Raw genomic sequence first — 21,625 nt, forward strand, 5'->3', positions numbered from 1 at the left:
TTGTTAAAAAATGAAACAAGGGGTGTTAGCATAGTTCCTTGTCTTGTTTCAAACTCGTTAAAAAATGAAACAAGGGATGTGAGCATAGTTCCTTTCTCTTGTGTCAAGCTCATTAAAAAATGAATCAAGGAGTCCGAAAATAGTTTCTTCTTGTATCAACCTCGTTAAAAAGTCAATAGATGTCTGAGGATAGTTCTTTTACTGTGTCAACCCCGTTTAAAAATGAAACAACTCCCTTTTCCAAATATAGTCTTTGATTAAGACCTCGTAAAATCCCAGTCAAATATTTCCTGGATCTTGAGAGTGAACCTTCATTCCATCCACCTCGGTGAATTAAATGAAGCTTGGGGGCATGTACCTTGAATTGAGTCATTATGTCGGGGGCATGCAAACTTATCGCAAGCATAGTTTTTTGTTTCAAGCTTGTGTAAACATGAAACCAAATCCAAGCATAGTTTTTCATTTCAAGCTTGTGTAAACATGAACCCGAATTGAAGTAGAGTTCCCCATGGTTTAAGCTTGTGTAAAAATGAATCCATTCCCAATTTTAGGCCTCCTGATTGCCATTTTTATCGGCCTCTCTCATCAGATAAGCCTCGGTTGTTTCATTCCCTCGCCACCATCTTTTGGCCAATTATTCGATTTCACTTGGTTTTTTTACCATTTATTGAGGAACCGCAGTGATGAGTGGTTTTACTAGCTAGCCTCTTGACCTCTTACTTTTTTAGTAGTTCCATCACAACCGAAACCATTTTCCACCCTTTATACCACTCATTCCTCTAAGATGAGTCACCTTTAAGCTCTTTTCTGGCTCGTAAAAAATGAACATATTCCCAAGTATTTTTCCCTTTTAGACTTGTTAAAACAAATAAAAGCAGGGAGTCATCTTTAAGCTCTTTTCTGACTCTTAGAATATGAAAATATTTCCAAGATCTTGTCACTTTGAACTCGTTAAAGGCTGAAAAACGTCATTTAACCAGTATACGTTTACCCCTTTCTCAGGCTGGGATAAAAATATTTATGAAAAAGGTATACCTTAGTCAAACATGACTAGGAGGTTCTCTTAGATATTGTTCTCTACCTTTTCGGGTTCGAGGGACAACTTTACGGAAAGGGACCTTTGGAGTTTTCTTTCCCGTGCCTTTTTCAAACTCTCTAAACATGACAAAGATGTCGAGTTTCACCTTTGTTGGACTCGTTAAAATATTAAACGACATAGGACTTGTCATTATGACAAGACCGAGTTACTCCTTCCTACGACTCATAAAACTTACTAGGATGGATCCATCCAAAATATGGACTTATATTACAAGCATATGTTATCCCCATCAATCTTGTGTAAAAATAATTGGGGTACTTGCGAGAAATGGTGGGGGAAAATTGAAAGTATTTTACCAATTGTATTCTTCACTTGAGGCAGTGTGTCGCTCTTGAACATTGACACTCATCTGTTGTTCGTGTCGCATTTTGGGACATCCTCACTCTGTCACTTGCCTCCCTGGGTTTTGGGTTATCCATTTTAAACCTCTCATATGATCTCTACCACATCACCATGACCTCTGATCCTATGATGTCAAATGCTGCCAAAATCCGGAGTCATGTCATCCACATGCTCAAGAGAAGTCTTCTTACCTGTACATTGTCTTATCATATGTCACCATCTTGAATTACTCTCATTCATTGTGTTTCCCGTTTCATATCTATGATGAAGCATACATTATGACCTTCCTTCAATAGATCACTTCCTATTGAATTCAATTCCTTATCCAGGAAGTTTATCTAGAAACTCCCTTCTAGTACCTTAGAGCTTGCATGCCTCAATGGCAAGTTCTTCGCACTCAACAATAGGTTTTCATCATTGGCCCTCGATCGAGTGATTTCATAGGTGTTCGACTTCAGTTCCTTATTCACACTTCGTGAGTTGTACTGATAGTACCTTGAGAGCCATTGACATTATAGGTGGTTTCTCTCACACTTGTTAATGATTCACATTATTGGCCAGTAATCAAGTGATTTTCTAGCATGTTCGACTTCAACACATCTATTAAAATGTTATAATTTTTACTTTGATCGGTTCATGTTGGAGCACAACACCTTGGGCTTAGATCACAAAAGTCTAGGTTGCAAGGAGTGATGAGTCATTCATGATTATATACATGATTCTTTAGATGGATGGCTGCAACCATGCCATGCGTATCATTTTGATCATGCTCAGTCGAATGGTTGTGACCATACCGTGGGTCTTTTCATATTGATCCTCTCTATTTGGATGGTTGTGCCCATTCCGTGGGTCTATTTCATATGATCCCTTCAGTCGAATGGTTGCGTCAATGCTGAGGATCCATGCACATGATCCTTTTTTTGATGGATAGTTGTGCCTATACCATGGATTCATGTATTGTTATATGCATCTCATTCTTATCAAGTAGGACTATCATATTTCAGATATGTGCATGTATGTTTTACTTGTAAGTCTTCTGATGTTGGTATTCCAAGTCCTCGCTTCGTCTTAAAACATTTTAGCCATCACTCTCAGCTCTAACTTCATGCTTTAGGGGGCATCTGTTACACAGTAATTTGTCACTCTCATGTCACTCCCCATTCGTGATCCCCGAGAACCCTAGTAGTGACTACTATGTTATACTTTCACCATGAAACCTATGCTCTTGCATCCCTTGAAGTTTGATGAAAGAAGTATCCACTCCCTTTAAAACATTTCCAGAGAATCCTTCTTAAAACCCATTTTTTAAGATCAACACTCCTTCCCAGTGTCTTACCTGTGCCGATGGCAGAAGTTGACACTGTGACCCATGCCGATGGTAGAAGTTTACACTATCACCTGCACCGATCAACACTACTATTAGCCCAATACTCACATCGTTCTACTTCTGGAAAGTTTTTATAAAAGGAAATGGATTTTCACGTCTAGAAACTTCTACTGGCGATGTGCTGGATGTTCATTTCGTTAGATAAGGGTCGAGAACTCCATATAAGGTTATTTCCACCTTAAAAGTGGACCTTCCCAAGGAGATAAGACCTTCTCCCCCCTTGAGTGTATCTCATTCTTATCCTCCTCTCCCTATATAAACCACTTCCTCTTACCATTTTTGGTTACAATATACAAAACCAGCTGCAAAATTCTGAAATATTTAGCTTTTGATAAAAGAAGATTAGTCTTAGATGACAAAAGACTAGTATTTGGTAGCTAAAGCATGAGGAGAGAGAGTTAGAGCTTGGAAACCATTTCATGTCAAGCTAGAGGAGGAAAAGAGTGCTGAAAAGGCATGTAGCAGGACTTGGATACCGCAAAGGATATCTCCAACGTCAAGGATTCGATTGTATTTCTCTTTGAAGTTTATTTTAATAAAACTAAGGGTTTATTTCATATATCGAGTGTAATATTACATTTGATAGCTTAGAACTCCTTGACCTTTTAACTAGATTGAATTCGATTTTATGCCATCATGTTTGTTGTTGTTTCTTGCATGTTTGTTTCAGGTATTTGAATGAAAGGAAGCTGGAGCAAGGAAGCAAGATCAACATCAAGTGGATTAGTGCTATAAGAGGTATGTCCTCTTATTCGATTCTAATATAAGGAAATTTACATTAGATTGTATTGTTTGTGGCTAGACCCACTCTCTTGGGCTAGAGGGATTGTCTCTGTCCACAAAGAGGATTTTCCTACACCACATTAGGACATCCTAGGAAATCGGCAAAGGCAATTGCTGAGGCTTTGGAAACTAAAAATGGATTATTTATCACAATTATTTATGAAAATAATGGAAATTAGGAGAAAATGGATGTGAAAGGTCACAAGATGCATGTGAGGAGGAAAATGAAGGAAAATAATGGAAAATGAAGAAAATAAAGGCCTCATTCATAAAAAGTCTTCTAAGGTTTAGATGGTAACCTTTTGTTAGTTTAGCTTTGGATCTCTTTCATTATTCTCTCTCTCTCATACTCTTGGATACTTAGATTTTTTCTGGAAGCACTTTGGCATTGGAGTAAGAAAGGAAAAGAAGGAAAGAGGAATTAAAGATCAAGCAAGGAAAGGTGGGATCAAGTAGCTACAATAGGCTTCATTGTAGGTATAAACTTGCATGTGTATTTTCCTTGCTAGATTTGGCATGCATGGCATTGCATGTGGTTCTTTTCTATCATGGCATGGATTTTTCTAGGTGTAACAGTGTTTTTCAACCTAGCCTTGCCATTTCCAGATAGCCATCATGTGATGGGATTCTCATGTTTGGCTGATCTGGATTGTCGGATGGATTCAAAGCTGAGTGAGGTGGATCTCTGAAATGATAGAACACATGGCCTAGTAAACCCTGAATAGGATTGTGGGTTGTAGTAAAGCCGGATTTTTTGTTGCCTTAGATGGCCTAGGAATCCTTGTTGATGAATGGTAATATATATGGTAAAGCCTAGAGGTGGTTTTCTCTCCGTTGGGCCTAGTAATATTGGGTTTGGGATATGTGGTAAATCCTAGAGAGTGGCTCTCAGTTTAGGGCCTAGTGGTATGGGTTTGGATTGCATAAATCTTGAGACACTATGAGATAGGAAAATTCCTCGCAGTGTAGGTGGAGAAATCCAGTGGCATCAATGCTTGTTTGGCCTAGTGATTGGGTCCAGATCACGGTAAAATCAGTTATGATGTGTCCATTTTGTTGGCCTAGTGATCCGGGATGGATTATGGTAAAGCCTAGTTTCTATTGATGAGGGTGAGGTGGTTTAGCATCAGTGTGCCGTGGTCGAGTTATTTTGGTTTGAGTCGCACATTCATGCTTGGAATATGGCACAGGGGTGAATGGCTGAAGAGAGATTTGGATCAACCATTCTATGGTCAGGTGGAACGTGGTAGTCCCATCTCTGGTTGGTTGATTGCATTGGTTAATGAGAAATTAATTCCCTTGATTTTTCATGTGAAAATGTATTGATGTATATATGAATTTTTATGGTTGATATGTTTATTGTATTTATGTTCCTATTATGCTAGTTAGATGCGCATTTTATGACAACAACTATGTATGCCTCTTAGCATGTTTTTACTTGTATATGAATGGATAATGTGTCTATGACCTAATAGGGGATAATTCAACAAATGGCATGAGGGAACAATGGTTCATAGCAATTCTCAAATAAGTATGAGATCCCTACATTTAATTCTATTGTTTACACATGTAGGTTACATGTCGATGATATGTTTTCTGAAATTCCTGTCATGGCTAGTAGGGGTCTGGTTAATGTATTGTTGAGTTTATTTCTTTTTCTTTATTATTTACCTATACTTTACTTGATTCTAAGCTTTTATTCAATTTTGGGCAGTGGCCTGGGCTCTTGGCCTAAAAAAGTGGCTTAAATCTCAGGATTGTTGGCACATAACTGGAAAAATTAGTCACAACTAGTGGCAGGTAGGCCTATGAGAGAAAATTTAGGTCTTTGGCTGCTCCCTTTCCCATAACATGAGAGCGAGTATGGAATAAGAGGTCCAAAATAGTAGTGGCACCTTGGGACAAGTTGTCTAAGTGGCTTACTTGTCTTCTCAGGGTTTTGTTGATGATGTTGGATGAATGTGTGTGATGTTTCGTTGATTCCACTTCCTTAAGGTCACCTAGGAGGTTGAATCTAATCATATTACCCTCTCATCTCATGTTTAACTTGGTTTTCATGGTTACTCGGGTAGATGTGGGAGGAGGGTGTTACAAGATGACAATCCACATCATGACCACCTGCACCCTATTGTAACATGTGCATAAGCTCCATGTACCTGCCATCCTATTGTCCTACCTATAAGATATGATCTTATAAGTCTGTCCCATAAGAGCTCATAGCTACTATGTGATTCACCTATACTCTCCTACCAGGAGCATCTACAACCTTGTTCTCCTTACCATTTATTTAACTGATCTCAAAGTCATACTCACTAATCGCAGCCAACCATCTAGCTTTCCTAACATTCAGATTTAGTTTGTCAAACAAATACCTCAATCCACTCTGATCGCTCATTAATACAGACCTCCTTCCAAGAATATAGTGCCTCCACATATTCAATGCATGGATGATCAATGCCAACTCAAGATCATGTGTCAGATAATTCTTCTCATGCTCATTCAGTTTCTCTGACTCATAGCATAATACCTTTCCTTCCTACATAAGGACTCCACCAAGTCCCCTCTTGCAAGCATCCGTGCACACCACAAATTCTTTGTCTGGATCTGCAATTTTTAACACTGGAGCATTCTTCAACAACTGATTCAACTGTTCAAAACTAGCTGCACATTCCTTTGTCCATTCAAATTTCTCACCTTACCTCTGTAATGACGTAATAGGATATGAAATGAAAGAGAAGTTCTCGATGAACCTCCTATAATAACCTGCTAGCCCCATAATGATATTACCTCATCCACATTTCTAGGATTTTCCCATTCCATAATAGCTCTTATCTTTTTTGGATCCACTGTTATGCCTTCCTTAGAAACAATATGTCCCAAGTAATGTACCTCTATCTGAAAGAATCTACATTTACTAAACTTAAGATAAAATTAATGCTCTCTCAACAATCTCAATATTGTTGCTAAGTGCTCGACATGTTCTTCCACATGTTTAGAATATATCAAGATGTCATCAATGAATACAATAACAAACTTTTCTAAACAAGGAGGAAATACGTTATTCATTAAGCACATAAAGGGAGCTAGAGCATTAGTCAAACCAAATGGAACTACAATAAAATCATAATGCCCATACTTGGTCTAGAAATATGTCTTGTAAATGTCATCTTCCTTGGTGCGTACCTTATGGTATCTTGATCTCAAATCAATATTCGAAAACATTGTTTCTCCCTTCAACTGATCAAATAACTCATCAATCCTCGACAACAAATACCTGTTCTTAATGGTTACTTTTTTCAACTAGCTATAATCAATGCATAACCTGAGAGTACCATACTTCTTCTTCACAAACAACATTGGTCCACCCTAAGGTGATACACTTTGCCTATTTCATTCCTTGTCAAGAATCTACTTCAACTATAACTTCAACTCCACCAACTCTGGTGTGCTCATCATGTAAGTTTCCTTTAATGTTGGTGTTGCTGCTAGTACCAACCCAATAGAAAATTCCACTTCCCTATGAGGCAACAACTCTGAAATATCAGTTGGAAACACATCCTGAAACTGTTGTAAAACTGGGTACCTACTCAAGACATCTGCATTCTCAACTTCCTTACCTTTGTCACTGGAATTATGCACTGTGAATAACACACACCCTTTCTTGCGATTATTCTTCGCTTGCATAACTATCACCATTCTAACTGATGTTTCCTTCTTCTTCCCTTGAAAGAGTCTTTGTTCTCCATTTTCATCCAAACACTCAATGGCCTTGTCATAACAATACACTTTGGTCCTATGAAAGTACAACCATTCCATACCCAAAAGCATACTATATGATCCCAAAGGTAATATATGCAAATGTGCTAAGGTAGGTATACCATTCAACTTGAATGAACAAGCTCTTACCAAGTGATACACTCTATCCTTTATAATTGTAGCTAACTGCACCAACTAGGATTCTGCATGCACTTCTTTATTCAAACCACATGTATCCACTAGGTCATGACTAACATAACTATAATTAGATCCAGGGTCAGTAAAAATGGAAACAACTTGATCACAAAGCTTACCATCCATCTCGACAATATTTTCCTGGTGATCTGCCTGCTTGTTATCCAGCTCTGCATAAATCCATGGATTACACTGCCTAACATCCCAAACTGTTTGTGCTTCCTGTGCATTGTAAATCTGAGGCCTACCACCCTAATTCTACGAACAATCCCTCTTAAGGTGATCCTTACCACATGCCCAACACTGCAAATTTCCTGTACCAACATCTTTATTATGTTCTCCTCCATGTTATGACCCATTAAACTTCTTGTAAGGTGCAACATTTTCTTTCTCACCTGCATCTTGAGGCCTTGTTATTTTTTACTGCTATTTAAATTTATCTTTGTCTTTCCCTTTACAAGCTTGTTGTGACTTTGTCTTATGCTTTGATTGTTCAAAATAGTGATTTAGTTTCCCAATAACTTCCTCAAGTGACTGAGGCTCATCATACTCAATTAGATATTTAAATTCTAATGGAAATCCACTGACAAATCTCTAAACTTTATATTTTTCATCCTTAATATATGGTACATACCTCAATAACTCCAGGAACTTGGTCATATACTCATCATCTATAATCGATCACATCTTTAACTCATAGAATTCCTTGGCTTTGTTGTATTAGTACCTCTCTAACAAGTAGTTCTTTCTAAAAAGTCTCTTGAATTCATGCCAACTCAACTCATTTGTCTTGATGTCTCCAACCCACTTCACATCTTCCCACTAGATGTTTGCTTTCCCTTTGAGGTTGAAGATAGTTACTTTGGCCTTCATACTCTTTGTGTATTCATGAACCTCAAATAATTTCTTCATCCTAAGTAACCATGCATCTGCATCCTCCAACTTCCTCAAATCCCCATAAAAGGTTGGTGGCTTTGCTTTCTTGAACTCATCTGGAAAATATCCCTTGTCACTCCTCCTGTAAGGATGATAATAATGATCATCATAGTGCCTGTCAGAACCAGAACTAGAATATAACTTTTGTCCATCACCTCTCCTGTCCGGAGTATACAATAGTCTACCATCTCTAATCATGGCATCCTTATCTGACCTATGCCCACCATGAGATCTACTGCCATATGCCCCATTAGTTATGTCCTCCTATCCATGGCTGATCCGAAGTGGTCATTGTCTCTGCAATTCTGACAAACTTTAAAGTATTACTACATTAACTTCTTCTTGTTTCTCTTTTGCCTTAATGATCCTGTCATTATATGCCTTGTAACTTCTTATTTCTACCTTCAAGCTTCTCAATGTGTCTGTTAAGTTAGAAGAGTTCCCAACACCACGCTGCTCATCTGCCATAGGGAGAGTCTCGTGAACTGTATGCTACCATCTTGCTAGTCATATTTGATCTCTTTCCTGCAAGTATACCATGTCAACTAAAACCAAAGCATAACATAATCAGCATACCATAGTATAGTTCATGGGAGGATATCTCATCTGCAATATCAACTAGATTAGCACAATACATGTATAATCATAATCACATCATCATATAACATTAGTTTAACCACTATCCAGTTATCAATGCCTGATCATACCAACCACATACCATGACGTCATGCATGACAACTACAACCATATCAATGTATGCATAACAAAATATAATCACTGGCATGAATAACCAATGCATAACCGACATACACTCATGATGACCACATCCAACAACACACCATCCATTTTCACATGGTGACACCACTACAACCATGACCACTACCATGCATACACAAAAAAACATAAACCACAATCATAAGTAACACATATGCAACTAATATGTATGCATGACCAACACACTGCCCATCTATTCCAAGGGGTGAACCATGCTCTAATACCACTCTATAACACCTTCCTCCCACATTTACCCAACCTAACTAGTCCACTAGGGTAAACATGTGATGATAGGATAATAGTTGTGATTCAACTCCACAAGTATAGTTAAGGAAGCGAACTGACAAAATACAACCAAACTGACCTTCCCCAGGAGTTACAGAACCTTTAGGAGGTAACCAACCCTTCCAGGTGCTTAACCCCTGAGACAACTTTTATGTTTTACTGTCCTACAGCCTCAGTCGCTCCCATGACAAGGCATGCATGAGACCAAATCCTTCCAGTGTCTCCCACAGCAAGGCATGCCACTGACTATGGAATTTTCTAGGTCATTCTGAGCAAGCAACCCCAAATTTTGTGCCACTTTTTCAGGGCCAAGACTCATGCCACTACCCATAACTTCTTGAAACTTCCAGGAATGATAAATGCCACTGAAACAAAGGTACAAATTCAACTCTTGAGTAAGGAATTAATCAGAACCCTACTAGCCATGACAATAATTTCATAAAACATGTCACAAATATGAAATCTATAGGCCATAACAACATATCTGAGAATAAGAGTCTCATACTTATCTGAGATTCGTAAAGAAGCATTGTTTCCATATCAAAATAGATGCATTATCATCTATTAGGTCATGTATTCATTGCACTTTCAATTACTAATCTAAACATGATGAAATTCATACATCAAGTCTGTCATAAAACATACTCATACCCAACATATAACCAACAAAAATAACAATGATATAACAGCCATAAAATCCACATATAAACTAGTCTATTTAAACATGAAATACCACGGAGAAGAAACTATTATTAATGAATTCAAAAACCAACCATGTTTAGAAATTCCATGAACCACTCGACCACAGATTGGTTGAACCAAACCTTTCTTTCAACCAATCATCCCCGTGCCATATTCCAAGCATGAATGTGGGACTCAAAACCTAACCAAAGCAGGTTTCCTTGGGCTTTACCGCAATCTTGACTGGATCACTAGGCCCTAAACAAGCATGTAATCCACCGTATTTCTCTATCTACACCATGAGGAATTTTCCTATCTCCTACTCTCTAGGATTTACCATATATCCCATTATACAACAATTGAGGATTCCTAGGCCTAATCAAGACTCCACCCTCCAAGCTTTATTGTATATCCTGCCATTCACCAGCCAAGGATTCATAGGCCTTATCAAGGGTGCACACCTCTAGGCTCTACCGTATATCCTACCATTCACCAGTTGAGGAATCCTAGGCCCACTAAGGCACACAAAATCTAGCTTTACTGCAATCCCACCTTTTCCAATCCAAGGATTCCTAAGCCTTTTGTTCTTTCTTTCATAAAACACCTAACTCAGTTTTGAAACCATCCAACAATCCAGCTGAACCAAATACAAGAGAACCCATCACACCATTGCTATCCGAAAATGGCAAGGCAAGGCTAAAGAATAGTGTCACACCTGGAAAAACTCATGCTAATGATAGAAAACTGACAAAAAAGACATCAGTTGATCCTTAGAAGCCATTTTATTAATGAGACCTCTATTTTCTTCAATTAGTTTCCTTCACTTTCCTCCTCACATGCAACCTATGACCTTTCACCTTCCTTTCCTCCTAATTTACATTATTTTCATAAATAAATTTCCAAAAATGTCATTTTTCCTTTCCAAAGTCTTTGTCATTGCCTTTGCCAATTTTCATGGCCAATAAACCAAATGAACACCCACACTAGGATTTTTTTCCCAACTCTCAACTTGAAATACGTGACCCATCACCTTAGTTACTTATTTTTCCTTTATTAACTTTATTACATAGAATTTTGATGAGAATTGTTACAAAACTATTGAGAACTCTCTATTGTTGAGAGCACTTAAGCTTGACAGAAAATAAATAAGTTTGAGTTTGATATTAGCAATCTATATGTTAGGGTTGTGAATTTATGTAACAAATATATCAATTCTTATCTAAAGATAGTCTTTATGATTATAATTCTTAACAAAAGGCATCCATATTTCATTAAAAAAAATTAATTTTCTTTATTATGAAAAAACCATAGTGTTATATGGTGATTTAGAGAAAGTTTCCATTCTCTAACTTTCTCAAAACTCCACAAAATATGATTGGTTGCGCTTCTGTCTCATGTCCAAGTTTGAAATAAGAATTCAATTGTTTGAAGTTATGAAATGTATTGAGAACTCTCTATCATTGAGAGCACTTAAGCTTGATAGAAAATAAATAAGTTTGAGTTTGATATTAGCCATATATGTGTTAGGGTTTTGAAATTGTCTTCATCTACCATCTTGAATTTTCTAAAAACATTAGTCAACTAATAAGAGAATAAATAATATTTATATTGGGATGAGATATAAGTGTTATGGATACTCATCTATAAGAAATTGCATTTCCAAGCCACATGGAACAAATAACTAGAGATCCATAGAAAGATTATCGCCAACAAACTAAAGTAGGAAACATACATTTTATGATAAAAGAATTGTTTAGAAATAGAATTACAACTCTCAAAGTCATGTGTGATCACAATACCAAACCACATATGACATGCAACTGGGTTGTAAGTCAAGATTTTGCTGAAGTTTGGTTGTGAGATTCTTTAAGAAACTTATTTGTCTATTTAAAGACAAGAAATGTCATTTTTCAATAGTACGTTGTTAATTTAACTATTTTTGTTTCCCTTAATACCCACCTCTCTAAAAATCCTCGTGGATAATTGTCCATTCATTATTGTCTCATAATAAGAGCAAGTCATATTGTAACTACTGGAACTAGGGATCCTAAAATATATTTGTTCCCAAATACATTTAAGGTTTCCAACATGAGTGCATGATTATTGATTGATCACAAGCCTTTCCACCCTAGGGACCTTCCATTTAGAAAGTATATGGCTAGGATCCATTACTCGAATTCATATCAAGTCCTACACATATGATGTTGTGTACAAACCCGTGAATAAAGCATGTGAGATAGACCTTCACTATTATTAAAAGTAACTCAAAATGGTTTACTTTCTTTTCACATGTCAATCATTTTGGAGTCCAACTATGCGTATCCCTTCATTGAAATTTAAAACTATTTATAAAGGTATATTTATTAATATTAAATTTATTTCCTTACAAGTAATATATTTTCCAGAATATATTCTTTATCGAAGTCACTAAATTAGTTCTAAATCAGCTAGACTTTTATAATGTAAAAGAATTGAAAAGTTCAAAAATAATAAAGTATTTCAAAATAAATAACTTAATCATACTATTAAATTTTTACAAATTAGTGAAGTATTTCATAGTATTTAAAGCATAATTCAAAACTCTAAAATTAGTAAAATATATAAAATAGTTGCTTCTTAATTAATAATCAGCGGAAAATAGTAAGTTAGTACAATGGGGACTATTGCTCTCAAAGGTGGGTGGAAACTCTCCTATTTACAACAATGAATTCATCAAATTTAATGGGAATTGAGAACCACTAGGAATATTTGCTTCATTGATGACAACTTTCTTGTGGACAACACATTGTTGATGACACTTTGTTAATATCATGTTCGTTAACAACACTATCGTTGATCACTGATTCTTATTGACATCTCACTTATCAATGATGACACTCTTTTCAGCAACTCTCTTATTGTTGACCCTGTAATCAACTATTCGCTTATCAATAACACTCTTATCGACATCTCGGTTATTGGTGGCTATCTTATGAATACTTTTCTTTTGGACAAGTTGCTTGTATAAGTTTCTCTTATCTCTAATCATGTTGTGTCAACATTGGTGTCTATCCCATCTTGCATCAACCTTTCCCAACCTTTCCCATCCAACATATTACTTCAAACCCCACAACTGAGCATAGTATCCCAAGGGTCACAATGCTTCCATGAGGTCCAAGGGGTAGTGTGACCTCATGGGGTAGTGTCATGTGTGACAATAATTACCAGACTTATTAATAACGTTGCACCTATATGAAAACAAGAAGATATGGTGGATTGGGAGGAAAATCTACCAACAATTACAAAACTAAACAATGTTTTGACAATAAACAAGTACTGTGTAACAACTATGTAATTGTGTATGATAATAAAATTTGTAAATCTATTCTTCTCTTATGATTCTCTCTTTTATAGAGAATTGTATAAATATTTTTATGTGGCAATACAAATATGGTATAAAATATATTTTGTATGTGTATTTCTACTTTAATTTATTCATTTTTTATCATCACATCATTATTGCATATTGTTATTTTAACCATATTCTAATATGATGATTAACTAACCTTGCTATTAAAATTAATTTAAGGTCTAAAATACTAAAATTAATTTAAAGCTTAAAATAATCTTTATAAGAAAAATCCATATTAATGTTAACGAGCTAGAATTCAAAAATCAATAGAATTTCAAGAAATTGGGTCAATGATGATCATTAAATTAAATTAATAAAAGTGAAAATACTTACATGTCATAAATAATTATAAAAGTAAAGAACACTCACAATAACTTATATAATGCTTATGTGTTATATTTTTGTTTAGTGATATATAATATTATTATATAACTATCTTATATATGATATATAATAAAAAATTAATATGTTAAATATAGTGACAATTTATTTGTTCTATATTTTGTTTTTTTTTGGTTTAATTTAATGATATAATGTTTCACAAGAATGTAATTTCTTATTTTAACAATCTATTTTCATGTCAATCACTATTAGTTTAGCATTGATCAATACAATGTATAATGTTTAACATTGAAAACTAAATATTTATTTTCAATATTATTAAAAAAAACTATTTTTCAAACATTTGATTGGAGCACAAATTGAAGGACTTATTGCAACCTTTGCACAATATAATGCCATGTGGATAATTGGCTCACATATTTTATGCCATAACTTATAGATTTGGTTGCAATATTCATGAATGGTTTTTAGATACTTGTGTAGTGGTTTTTTATTCTTAAACCTTGTAGGAAAACCATCAAAAAATAAAATCCTTGAAAATAATTCATGCTCAAGTAAATAAATGATTTATCATCAACTATTTCCCACAAGTTTTTGTATAACAATAAGAAGTAGATAAATATACTCACCAAGAGTTACTAATTTTTCTTTATTTAGGCCCTTTTTTGTGTAATTTATGATTCTAACTATCCATTTCCCTTTTGACCACTATTAGTTTAGCATTGACCAATACAACTATAAAATTCCAAACAAGGAAACTACCCAATTGACCAAAATTTTCCGATTTTTTTCAATGAATATTTTAGCTAGAAATTTTGTCAAACATGTCACATGCAAACTACTATAGGTGTATCTTTTAATTTTGTTTGTTGGATGATGTGTTCTCTACTTCATATTAACCCAAAAATTTACCAAAACACATCTATATTTTGTATGATAGATCATAAATTTATAAATATTGGTACATTGATTTCATCACAATGAAAATGGCCATAACATCCCTTTTATTTCATTATTGTGCAAATAGATTGGAAAAACAATGGACTAGAGGAACCTGGTAATGTAGCTTCAAAAAATATGTCTGCAACTTATAAGTTCCTTTCAAGGAAACAATCATGTATATCATCCTTTAATTGGCCATGTCCAACAATGTTATTCACTCTAAAACTCATCCCAGTCATATGCAAATTGCACCAACAATTTCCATGTTCAATCAACAAGCAAGATGGGTTGATATTCAACTCTATTTGGTCTTTAGTCTTCATTCAGACATGTCCTTGCACAAACTGTCGCTACAAAAATTCTCTCCAAGCCCCTAGAAATTCTCTTAGTTTTAGCGTAATTCTGGCAATTGTTGACAACCCTTGCACAAGGGTCTTTGACATCATCAATCCTCTTGAACTATGCCTTGATACGGTACACAATATCCTAAATGAGGTTACAACAATGAGGAATAATCCTTTGATTGTTTCTATAATGCTCCAAAATTCGGGGCTATTCTTAGAAGGGAGATGCAGCCTCTTGAGAAATGATTTGATGCTCCAAACATGTGACACGACCTGCATGTAGCTTTGTATTACCTCCTAATATGCAACCCATAATTTAATTGATAGGCTTGGCTAAGCTTCTCAGTATGCTCCAAGACCATTATCCTCAGTTTCACAACCAATATGCAGTCCCAAGCAACCAGAGAACTCGTCCATGCAATAAAAAAAGGGATCATTGTGATGGGGTGTTCGAGTTGCCTTCCAGAAGATGTGAATTGAGATATTGACGCCCTCTATCTGCTGCCATGAAATCAACAACGACTATAAACCACAAACTCAACCTCTACTTGGTCATGGAATTCATTTCCCTATGCTCAAGTTTCAAGCATTTATTCCACCTGAAAAGGGACTATAGAAAATACCAATTAAGCTGCTAAAATCAACTGATAAAACTAGAATACCTCGTTCTTTCTCAGATATGTCGTTCTCCATTGAAACTCTACGGTAAAATCTGACTGATTTCACTCACATCCAAACTAGGGGGTCTCATTGCAACACCAAAGTCTGCTATGGAAACTAGGGTTCTAAAGCCCTCAACTTTCTCTTCCAACTCTCTCCAAGAGAGCTCTCTTCTAACTCACACATGCATGAATGAGGAGAGTCTCCTCATTTTCCTTATTTAATGAGTTTAGGGTTGTCTTTTCACCTTTTCCTTCCCCTTTTTTGTTTTTTTTTTTTGTTTTTTTATTACTCACTTACCTTTTCCCTCCAATTAAATATTTAAAAACATTTTTCCTTTCTTTATTTAATAAAGTGACTTTTATAAATTAATTAAAGTCATTTTTAATGTTGGAAAATGATTAATTCACCTTTGTGGTCACGTTGGCCACCCAAAGCCCCTTTTTATCATTTTTCCTCGTAGATATTTTCAACTTGATTCCAACAAGCTATTACACTAAGGTGTTTCTCCAAGTAATCAGCGTGAAACAACACCTTAAGCATAAATAAATAAAATATGTCAGTTATTAACGTCATTTTACAAAAATCGATAGAATGCAATAGAACCAAGAGGAAACCATACAGAATTGATCTCGATGATGAAATATGGTTAGGGATCCTAGTCAGACCCATAAAAATCATCTAAAACCCTCTGGGCCCACCAATGGAGTAATCCTGCTCCTATGACCAGGCTGACACAAGCTCCTGAAAACCCTCCTAACCACCACACCCAGTAATCCAAAATTTGGGGACATTACAACAATGTAAAATGTTTAACTTTGAAAAATATTTTTTTTTTCAATATTATTAAAAAATATTTTTTCAAAGATTTGATTGGACCATAACTTGAAGGACTTATTGTAACCTTTGCACAATATAATGCCATGTGGATAACTATCTCACATATTTTGTGCCATAATTTATAGATATGGTTGCAATATTCACGCATGGCTTTTAGATATTTGTGTAGTGTTTTTTTATTCTTAAGCTTCGTAGGAAAACCATCAAAAACTAAAATCCTTGAAAATAACTCATGCTCGTGTAAATAAAATATTTACCATCAATTATTTCTCACCATATTTTAAGCAAGTTTTGCATAAGAATAAGATGCAGATAAATATACTCATCAAGAGTTACTACCCACTATTATTTATGTTTTCCTCAACACTTATTTAAGAGTAAAAAATTGTAAATTTGTAAACTTACTACTTGTTACTAGCCACCAAAATTTATGCAAGTCTTTCTCGATGATCAAATAATTAATTTATTCACTTCACATCTCAGTTTCTACTATAGCAATACTATACGATTAGATTTATCTATTGACCACGATTATTTTTTTCCAAATCAATATTATAGGATTCCATTTTTCTATTAACCACTATTAATTTAGCACTCACCAATATAGGTTATAATTTTTTATATAAATATTTTCTTATAGTATAATTTCTAACTTGAGTGGTAAGAACTATGTGTAATGTCCCCAATTTTGATTTTTCATATGAGGGAGTTAATGGAGTTTATTGGGGAAGTGCTAAGCATAGCACAATTTTGTAACTTGAGCATTGGAGACATTTTTGGATTATGGGCCTTGGGAGAAATAGAAAATTATTTTGCTAGTGAAATGTGGGGGCCATACCCACAAGAAATATGCACCACATGGAAGAAAATCGAATTCTTGATGAAGGGAGGTCGAAATATTTGGAGGGACCCACAAAGAAAAGTAAGTCAACAATTATAAATAGAAGGTTGGCACAACAATTAGCACCTTTGATAATTTGACATTTACACATTGTTTCTCAAGTTGTTCAGTTGGGTCACAAGTGTTGTTCATTTGGGTCACAAGTGTTGTTTAACACAGAGTTCTCCAATGGGAGAACTCACCCTTCTTTTGGTGGAATTCGAGTGCCACCCTATCGACGTAAATTTGTTGCTACATTTGAAGGGAGGCTTCTGGGATTTGGGGAGCATCTTTCAGCCATTCCCCTCAGCTATTTCGTGCTCTACAGAGGAAGCACTAGAGTAACTCATGCCACTTATTTCAATTATTTTCCATGGGGTGTTTGCCAAGAGAAATTTAAAGAAGATGCTCCAGGGAAGACTAAACGCTGTGGAGAATTTCGAGGTTGGAAATTGTTCCCTTTGAGAGGAATGAATTTATCTTCCTAGGGGCTGCATAGGGGGTCACTCGACAATGTTTTTTTGGAGTTGATTTCAGCTATCATGTGTCATGATTTGGCATGAGACTTCTCCCCGACATCCGAGAAAACTTCCTTTATCATTCCTATTGCAGATCGAGGAGAAATAAGTAGGATTTCAACACATTTCATCACTGGGGGACACAGTCTTTGTTCAAGAGGGCATAGCGCCAAAATAGAGAAATTTTGGAAGGTCGGAATTAGCCAAAACCCTTTCTAGGTTTTTGTATGTTTGTTGAGAGGAGTCCATGGTAAAATTTGGAAAAAATTTCGAGCAGTATTCAGGCTAGAAATCCCCTTTTTGTTGAGCAATATATTTTATTATTTAGCCAGTAATTGCACCATTTTGTGGGTTTTCCAGGTGGTTGGTTTTGGCACAGATGCCTTTCTAGGTTTGGATAATTATTTTTGGGAGAAGCTACAATTGCATTTTCAGGCGATTCCGAGCATCATAGAGGGTCATTCTTAGCATTTCTAGTGCAATAATAGTTGTCAATTTTTGGGTCTACGCGAAGGGATATTGGGCTGAAGTTTCCTAGCTCTTGGGGTCATTTCCTTCACTTGAGTTTGCTCCATCTTGCTTATGCAAGCCCAGGTGCACTTGTTCCTTGTTATATGTACTCCTTACAGGTCATAATTTAATAAAAATGGCTCAACTTGTTTGCTGAGTTTCTTAGTTTTTATGATGGTGCATGTGTGTTTATGATTTTATTTTCTATAGCCTAGTTCATGTGTTTGTTATTAGCTGTAAATTTCAATCTAGAACATTACATTGGTATCAAAGCATTATCTTGGACCAACTGTGGGAAACTAGTAAGATCATGGAGGATTCAGGTATGTAGGCACAATGACTAGTGAAATCGAAGACAAACCCATGGCTGCAGGAAAATTCACTATGTAGGAATTCTGGGGTGGAATTCATTAGAATGATGAGAGGTTGACCCAATTAAGGAGGGAAAAAGACCAGACCCATCTTCATCCATTCAATAGAGACACTAGAGGTCACAAATCGTGGGGGCGCGAGCATCTACACCGTGTGGGGTAATTCAATAGACTCAAGACATTAGATCTCCTTAGGAGGAGCAGATGGGCCATGGACAATTAGAGGGTGAGAATAGGAGGTGATTTTGCTGGTGGGGACCTAGATTTAGATATCAAGAGCTCGAGGAGGAGGAGGTTGAGCATGATGTTGAGGGCCCACATGATGGTGAGGAGTAAATCACTATACCAGGTGGGGCATAGGATTCACCATTATTAGAGACGTATTTGATATCCCCAGTTGACACCTTGGTGGAGAGGAGAGAGCCTACACCCATAGATCCATCTATTCAGGAGGTACCACCGATTGACAAGATGTCGACAGTTGGTTAGGTATTCAGAGCTGTGACCAAGTTTATAGGTGATAGATGCCCACAACAGTTATATTAGTTTCAAGCTGGCCTTCTAGCATTAAAAAGGAAGGTCACATTAGTGCAAGAGGATATTCTGTAGCAGAACAAGGAGTTGAAGGGCATGAGAGTGGTTTGTGTCGAGTCCATGACCAAATTGACTCAGGTTGGGGAGCGGTTGGATTCCTGACTAGTGTATCTACAGTGCACGTTGGAGCATCAAAGAAACCCTCGTCACACATACATAGATGGGGCTGGCAGCACTGTTAGATTATCTTTTCCCGTTGGAGAGACAGAGACAGATCTACCTAGTCAAATTTCATGTGTTGACTAGGATAGTGATATGATATGGCCTGAGTTGAATAAGGTGCAAAATCCGCATGCTAGGGTTGTTCTATTTGCAGGAGTTCGTGCTTTTGATCCCTCTCTTCGGTTTAGATGGCGAGAGATTCTAATTTGGTACCCAGTGTAGTGGGCTATGGAGATGGTAGTGGAACTAGGTGGATCTTAGAAGGAGTCTCCAGGCACTGGGGATGCGAGAAGCCCCAACTGGCATTGGGATTCGGGAGGGACCACCTATCATTTCCTAGGTATATGGGTCAACTATAGCTTGGATGGTATAGTTGACCTATCATCTGAGCACATGCATTCACTAGGGGAGTTTTGTTCAGCACCAGTGGCCAACCAGCTTATGGGCAGACTCCTTGGGTTGTATTGGTATGACAGTTGTGCATGGGATCACAGGATGATCAACATACTATGGCAGGAGTTCGTCGAAGGAGGTTTCATTGGCAGGCCACCAGACAATGCCTTTTATGGAGCCGAGGATTCCTCACACTTGCATAGGGTATAGAGGACACAGAGGAGAAAATCAATGGTGGAATCACTATTGGTACCTAGAGATACTCACTTCTTGGGCCCCTCAAGGAGGATTTGTAGGGGATGTCCCCTCATTAGAGAGCATGGTGATGCAATGGTGGAGGCAATGATACATGTTGGATGTGGGTCGACGCATATGGACACAGCCTTAGGCCATCACATTCAGGGATGGGTAAGAGCATCTAGCATGGAGTAGTGGTCTGTAGATGGGCATGGAGACGCATGGCGGCATGTTGTAGTATGTTGGACTACGTTGTGGAGTGGGAGTGCCTCAGATCGCATTGAGTACATGCGGGTTGTGACAAGTGCAGTGACACAGGTGGGACACAGGACAATACAGGATGGTATAGTCATAGTTGTGGGTATCTAATGGTGTGCATGGATAGGTTGCGACATATAGTGGCATGTCGAGGAGTGCGGTTTTGCTTGGTGGTATGTAGTGATGCATGGTGCGGCACAACAGGTTCTTGGAGGGTTGCCTTTAAGGAGGCCTATGGACATGGGCATTGCATGTACCGTTGGATGCAGCTCACCTAGGGTTGATGAGGACATTATTAATTATATGGGGACACCATGTTTAGTGGAGGCAAGGCTTCGAGGGGGTTATCAGTAAATCCGAGGTGGAGAGAGGGTCATCCACAGGATTACTCTTGAGTATTCCAACAGATTCTTGATCATACCCTTGGGGACATACCCACCCATCATCCTCCAATGTTTCTTATAGCCACAGAGTGTTTAGTTGTTGCCCCTTGACACTCTCCATTCAGGCAGTAGGGCATGGGAGGCTCACCCTAGGCAGTTGGATGAGACATCACTTGTCATGAGCTGGGAGGAGACTCTCCAGTTTCGACACTTGGTAGGTGTACAATGTGATGAATACAAGCTTAGGGATGGCGTGGTTGATTGTCGAGGTAGCATATGTTCGACCTGTGGGCTCACACTTGAGGAGGTGACTGAGAGGGAGTTGAATGTTATTTTTTGAGCTGGAAAACTCGAGGTGTTAGGTGAGCATGGGGTGCAGGGGATGGTAGTTGGTATTGGCAGGATGATGCCTAGGCTTCCGGCAGTACTTAGGCACATCATCAAGAGTTGGAATAACATATCTTGTTGTGTGATTTGGCATGCATAAAGCAGTTGGTTATTTGTGACACGGGTTCTTGATGCTCGGTGTCTACTTATTGGATACCTATAGGAGATAAAGATG

This window comes from Pinus tabuliformis, chromosome 7 (assembly GCF_031772625.1).
Source record: "Pinus tabuliformis cultivar Carrire ecotype Pingquan chromosome 7, CPIR1, whole genome shotgun sequence".
NCBI classification, from domain to species: domain Eukaryota; kingdom Viridiplantae; phylum Streptophyta; class Pinopsida; order Pinales; family Pinaceae; genus Pinus; species Pinus tabuliformis.